At 35.3% G+C, this 6687-nt stretch overlaps 1 protein-coding gene across 1 annotated transcript in view; it reads right to left on the minus strand.

Annotated features, from left to right (window-relative positions):
• The window catches only part of LOC129260659 (centriole and centriolar satellite protein OFD1-like), a 56982-nt gene extending 50592 nt beyond the window's left edge, over positions 1-6390 (minus strand). Inside the window, exon 1 of the mRNA XM_064114235.1 lies at positions 6026-6390. The gene's annotated coding sequence lies outside the window, so the exon portion shown is untranslated. The remainder of the gene's footprint in view (positions 1-6025) is intronic.
• Between the last annotated feature and the right edge of the window lie 297 nt (positions 6391-6687).

Raw genomic sequence — 6687 nt, forward strand, 5'->3', positions numbered from 1 at the left:
GAGTGCTTGCATTTGTCCACAAAAACTGTGAAATAGTATAGAGTTTCAGGCATTTCAATCATACTTACAGCCTCAAAATCCAACCTTTCTCATCAAAATCCCTGAATCATTTGTAAAGTCAATTGGTGCAAAGACATGTCATAGGACATAGCCATAGGGGTTCGTCCACTAACCACACGGTCTACCTTCATTTAGTCTGCCAAGTTCCATCCATCAAAATTTCATCTAACAACCATTTGGTCCAATAATCACTTAATAATCTAATCACCAGTTTGTCTTTGACCATTTCGTCTCATAATCAATTGGTCCAATATGAATACCCATTTTCTTTTCATTCATATTGCCCAAATAACACTTAGTCCAATTAGACCAAATGGTATGGACTAATGGCTATTGGACCAACAGGTTATTAAACGAAACGGTGAGTGGACGAAATAGCATTTAGAACATGTGGATAGTGGACAAACTGATGGTAGACCAAATGATAGTAGACGAGTTGGAAATTGGATGAATTAGCATTAGACCAATTGAAAATATTCCTATAGGGCACCATTATTTTTTTTCAATCTCAAAATGAATGGCCAATTTTTACAGGAGAATAAGTTTAACGTTTTTGAAATACTAGTAGAAGGCCCTTCATATCAACTGCCCCTTGTCTGCGCACATTCTTTTCTAATAAAAGAAGATCCACACAACGAACACAAACTTTACACCTGAAATACATAGATATTCGTTTAAAAATCTACTCAAAATGGTGGGAAAATATTGAATTTCAGGCATGTCATGTGACGGCATCAAAATGCAGATTTTCTCATCAAAACCCAGAATCCTGTGTTGGTGCGCAGACATGGGGCACCATTTTTTTGTTCAATCTGAAAATAATTGGCATTTTTTTTAAGCGTTTTTTCCAATAAAATCATAAATTTCCTTCAAACTATTATGAGATTTTGGTATACTTACTCATAATTATGTAATATCAACTGAAAATTTTTGTTAAATAAAAACAAATTCATGTTAAATTTTTAACTTGAATAGTTAGGTGTGCAGACATGGGGCCCTCCTTCATATGATTAGATGCCCAAAGTCTGCATAGTACTGTCTGTGTATACAGAGTCCTTAGTGAAAATTAAATAACCTGCAATAACCATAAACTTCACACTGAATACACCTGGCTGCATTACATAGACAGATATTTAAAAATCTGGGTCAAGAAGACAAAATGATGGAGAAAATCCCTGTGTGTAAAGTGAATATGGGAGCCAAAAGTAATAAAAAGAACTTAACATTGTAATAAACGGAACATGCATGTTTCAAGGTTCATACCTTATTCTTAAAGCCTAAAATCATAAACAAGAGTCATTGGCATTTATTCATATTGGATATCAGGAAAAATTTGAGGAATGTATGCCCAGTTTAGTCTACATGTAAAGTCATGTGGACATGGTATTGGTATAAAATGGTAAATTGCCAATTTGTCTGCCAACTCATCACATGGTCTAATGTTATTGTACCTTCATTTAATCTAATACCATTCTGTCCATCAACATTTTGTCTAACAAACATTTGGTCCAAAAATCATTAGGTCCAATCATCACTTTGTCTAATCACCATTTCGTCTAATAATGACAATTTTGTCTCATAACCAGTTGGTCTAATATCCATTTTAAATATCCATTTTAATTTCATTCATTTCGCCCAATTAACACTTATTCCAGTTAGACCAAATGGTACATGTATATGGTTGGTAATTAGGCAAATTTCAAATAAACCTGTGGAACAAGGTGAATTTATTTTAATTAAAAAAAAGGAGTGAAAGTAAAACAATGTTGGTGAGAGCCAGAGATCAATATGTGAGCGCATGCCATGCACATGATGCATGGGGCACCACTTTTCAATCTGAAATAACTAGCTGCTTTTTTTTTTTTTTAGAGCATTGTCATTAAATTTCTCTCAAATTGTTAGATGTTTGGCACACTAAGTTAAGTAATGTTAGTCTTGTTAGACCCTGCTGGCTGCTGCTGAGTGCTGTTCTCTTGACATTATATAAGAAACAATATCAACTGACAATTTTGTAAAATTTAAAGGAAATTGATGCTCAGAGTCAGTCTTTTTTTTTCTCTGCGACGTTGATTTCATCAATATTTCTACTAGGTGAATTAACTTCAAATCTTGACATCAATTTGATGAAAATGAAGAAAAATGAATGATATTATTGAGAATACAACGTTCTTCCTGTACAATCATGACCATGACTGATATTGTGTTTGAAATGATGCTTGAAAGGATACGATATACATGTATAGGTGCCTAGCCGAGTAATACATTCTAACCTCGCATGTGTGTGAGTGACCCTAGACTAGACTTTGAAAAAAAGATGAGAGTATTGTCACTTTTTAAAAAAGGCATCTCTGTAAAGACGCGCAAGCATATTTGAAGTCAATAAATTGACGCAATCTCACTCATTTGCCACACCTCCTGGCGGAATGGATTTCCATGGCATTGGTCATGTTGGTTGAGTGAGATGAGAGATAGAGAATACCAATACAGAGAGATTTTAAGGGTATTTTATCTCACTGATTTTAACAGAGATAAAATATTTTATTTTATCTGAGATAAAAATCATAAAATGGATCTCAGAATTTACCAACCAAGAGTCTCCAGAGAGTCTAGACTGAAGTTTAAATTCACGGTGGGCCGTGGGTCGGGTCTGAAACAACGTATGGTAGGGGGTCCTAAAGCTAAGCACCACTTATCGCACATGCAGTTTTCAATGGCAAATGCGCACTATGTGGAATTGTGACTGCAGACGAACGATTCCTAATCAATTTTTTATACAGAGGCTGCATTTAATCTCTAAATGCAGAGAAAACCCACAACTGTTTGGAATTGGAGTTACATTCACTTTAATTTCATATGTTCCTGTATAATATGAACATATTTTAGAAATAAGCCAGTTCGTAGTTCCACTCTGTGCATGATCAGAGGAAGGTCATTGGTACTAAAGTGACATGGTGGTTTAAAATCTAATGAGATTTATAAGCACCAACTTTGGTGTCTTGATTATTCATATATTATTTTGATTTACCTCCACAAAAAACAAAATTGCGTCTACGAACGACTGGTATTTCAGTTTGCAAAGTACATGTACATTGGACAACATGCTATAATTATGCATTCAAAGTAGAAATGCAACAAATACCTTCATAGTGTTCATTGGTGTGCTATTCTGGTCACCTGGTCTATTCAATTTTTTCATCTTGCTATGGAAGGCATGCTTACGTAATATCTTGCATTGAAATCTGCCTATCATAGTGAAAGAAATGAAAGGTCATTTGACAAAAATTGTCCAAGAAGTAACTACGAACAGGGGTGGTATTCTGAAAATTGTCTTAACTTTTCTTGTAAGTCAGCAATATAACAGCTCGCTAAAATTATCTTAAATTGGTATTCTGAAAATTGTCTTATCCCTGTAAGAACGTCCCCTATTTTATCTCTGACACGCCCTATATTTCTTCATCAACCAATCATTAAGCTTGTGATATGCTAAGGTCAACCAATAGAGACGTCTCTTCTAAAAAATAATGAAGCGCATTGTTGATATGAGGCGTAATTTCCTTGCACCCGCGATGCTTATGCTTGTGCGCTTCTGTGCTAAAAATACACGTGGCTCTTCTCAAAGACATATTTTCTCTGAAAAGATTCATCGTCTCGAACACCAATTTTTAATTTGCTGAAAAGTCTACCAATCCGTCGTTATAATGTCTTTGCAAAGTCTCGTTTTGTAAAACATGATATTCTTGCGGGATGCAGCAGGAAATAATTATTGCAGACGGACAAATATCGCATGCAACAATAAGTTACAATAGCCCCTTACCTCTTGTAAATTTTCTTGTATTTTCCAAGGAAGTTAACATAACACAAAGATAAGAGAATTTTCAGAACACCTTTTACCTCGATAAGTTATCTTGCGCAAAGGGATATTTATGCGCCGTTTTTAACTTTACGCATAATTCTAGCTATGACATCATACGCGCTCGCCGAAAGTTACAAGAAAACATACAAGAATTTTCGGAATACAGATTTTATTGTAACTCTAAAGATACAAGAATATTTCTCTTAAGACAATTTTCAGAATACTGCCCCTGGTCTATTGAGTATACTATTTTTTTTGCATGATAAATGGAGTGCTAGCTTTAGGACCCCTTCTAGTTTAACCTTCTAGAAGTTCTACACCCATGAGGCATGACATCGGGCGGCGAAATTAAGAGGTGTTCGGAAAACATGGCAGGATTTTCGTATTTGTCAGTTTTGTGATATTTTCTCCTTGGTTTATGATTCAAATATTAAAACTGGCAGTTTTCATCGTTTGTAATAGTAAAATTGGAAATAAAGTGCGTAGCTTTAGGTCCCCCATCATACAACCTGCACCTAAGTTAACATTGGCACCTGATTGTGTGAACAGTCGAGTCCACATGATACACCAACCTGGTGGACTGTATGGCAAGTTCCCCCAAGTCTGCGCAGTCCCCCTTGTCTGCGCACACGCGTATCTGCGCGATTCTAGTAAAAGATACGCAACGAACACAGACTTTACACATGCATTACATACAGTGTAGACAGATTTTTATTTTAAAATCCGGCTCAAAATGGTGGGAAAATAATGAATTTAGGGCACTTCATGTGACGACCTCAAAATGCAGCCTTTCTCATCCAAATCCCCAAATCGTGTGCAAAGTGAATGAGTGCGCAGACATGGGGTATACCCAGTTGTTGTGTGTCCGGATGATCAATTTTAGAATTTAGAATTAACAAGTCATTTGGAAAAAATTACAAGCAAAGTTTCATCAAATTTTAGTACAAAATTTTAGGAAATATTATAAAGAACAAAGAAGATGATTACAAGTATTGAATTCATATTTTTAGTGTAATCCAAAGACAAAAAAGAAGGCTTCGAAAAGATAAACTGTCCGGACACCCGACCCCCCATCCTACCATTTTTTTTTCAATCTGAAAATGACTGCCCAAGGTTTTTTCAAGAAAATCCTATATTTTCTTTCATTTTTCAGTGAGAAATTTGGCACACTTACTCATAATAATATAATAAAGGAACATTAATTATTAACTGAAATATTTTGTGAAATAAGAAGAATTTCATGTTAAATCTTAACTCAAATTGTTAGGTGCGCAGACTTGGGGCCCACCATATCATACTTCATAGTCATACCGTAGACGTAGTATGGCAGGGGGTCCTAAAGCTACGCACCACTCATCGCGCATAGTTTTTATGGCAAATGCGCACTCTGTGTGTGGAACTGTGACTGCAGAGTGACGAATGATTCCTATTCAATTTTTTCTACAGAGGCTGCAGTAAATCTCTAATTTAATGCAGAGAAACCAATAACTGTTTGGAATTTTGGAGTTATATTCGCTTAAATTTCATTTTTTCCTATAATAATATGAATATATTTTAGAAATTGAGGCACAGGAAATACTATTTTTTTGCATGATATTAAATCGAGTGCGCGTAGCTTTAGGACCCCTTCTACATCGGGTGGCGAAATCAAGAGGTGTTCGGAAAACATGGCGGGATTTTCGTATTAGTGAGTTTTGCGATATTTTCTTCTTGTTTAATGATCTTTAGAATGTTTGCCACAAATTAGTGAAAGATATTTGTTGAAATATTAAAATTGGGATAGTTTTTATTGTTTGAAAACAAAGTGCGTAGCTTTAGGTCCCCCCATCATTTTTTCAATCTGAAATTGAAAATGACTGCCCGAGGTTTTTTCCAAGAAATTCCTAGATGATAGATCTATATTTCTTTTAAATTTTTATGAGATATCTGGTACACTTACTCATATTTTATAATAATAATATAAGGAACATTATTAACTGAAAGATTTTGTGAAATAAAAAGAAATTCATGTTAAATCTTAACTCAAATTCTTAGGTGCGCAGACTTGGGGACCACCATTATTCATTAAACGGAATACGGATGATGATCCCGGGTCAACATTCGCCAACTTACAAGTTTTGCACAAATTTTCATCTGTCTCGGCTAGCTAACTTTTTTGGGGGTCAAAAAGTTGTACAGATTTAAATGCTCCAGCCTTTTCCACTTGTCTTAATGCTGTCTTCTCCAATCCTTTCAAGCCTGCTAACCAACTTTTGTCGCCACCTCGTCAGTCTTTGAAATTGAATATCCCGCGCTGATAATCCAACGGTACGGTATATCGCTCGCAAATGCAGCCTAAACTACTGGCCTAGAGATTGGCAAGTTGCCCTCTCTTCGGATCGATCGGCAGCTCAGCGCTGCAGTGCATTGGAGCAGAAATGTTGGTAGAAATTATCGACCAAAATATATGGGTACAAGTAATTAGTATACATCTCTATGGTACACATACAAACAATGATCCCCTGACAATCTGTTGCTAGTTTGCCAAACGTCCAAACACTTTAAAAATGCATAGTCTATTTAATACTAAAATTCCCAAAACACTGTCAAAACTTGCCAAGTTTGTTAACATTATTATGAAACAGTTTCGTAGATAAGTACCAAATGTATATACCTGTATATTATGTTATTATATCCTTTTTCTTTCTCTTTTTGTTATTCATGTGTTCAAAAGTATTATCTTTGCATTCAAGCAATCAAGGCTTTCATCACCTTTTTTTGCCATATTATAGCTT

The sequence above is a fragment of the Lytechinus pictus genome, unplaced genomic scaffold, assembly GCF_037042905.1.
Source record: "Lytechinus pictus isolate F3 Inbred unplaced genomic scaffold, Lp3.0 scaffold_19, whole genome shotgun sequence".
In the NCBI taxonomy this organism is placed as follows: domain Eukaryota; kingdom Metazoa; phylum Echinodermata; class Echinoidea; order Temnopleuroida; family Toxopneustidae; genus Lytechinus; species Lytechinus pictus.